The following is a 389-nucleotide window of genomic DNA, read 5'->3' as shown; positions in this document are numbered from 1 at the left end:
TGCTCGTGAGACTTGGGGTCCCTTCCCAGGACGGGTCTCTGGACATCCCAGCTCTCGCTTGGCCATTCCCAGCTCTTGCCGTGGCTGCATCTGCCAAGGAAGGAGAGAGAACCCCCAATTTCCTTGGGTGACACCTTGTCCGCTGTCCCTTTCCTCGGTGACAGCTCATCCACTCGGTCCTGGTGACACTTTAGCTGCAGGGCACGAGACCTTCTCACCCCGTCGCTCCTCTCATCCCTCTCTGGTGGAGGATTAGATGGGGCGGGTGGCCGGCTCCTTTGCAAGACCCGCTTTCTTTAGCCAAAAAAACCCTCTTGGATTTTGGGAGCAAGAAGGCTCCATGTCTCCCTGAGCCCGCGGCCGGCTCCGAGGCCGGGTGCGGGGGACCA

Source organism: Fulmarus glacialis, unplaced genomic scaffold, assembly GCF_000690835.1.
Source record: "Fulmarus glacialis isolate BGI_N327 unplaced genomic scaffold, ASM69083v1 scaffold34304, whole genome shotgun sequence".
NCBI lineage: Eukaryota > Metazoa > Chordata > Aves > Procellariiformes > Procellariidae > Fulmarus > Fulmarus glacialis.
This window is presented reverse-complemented; position numbering follows the sequence as displayed.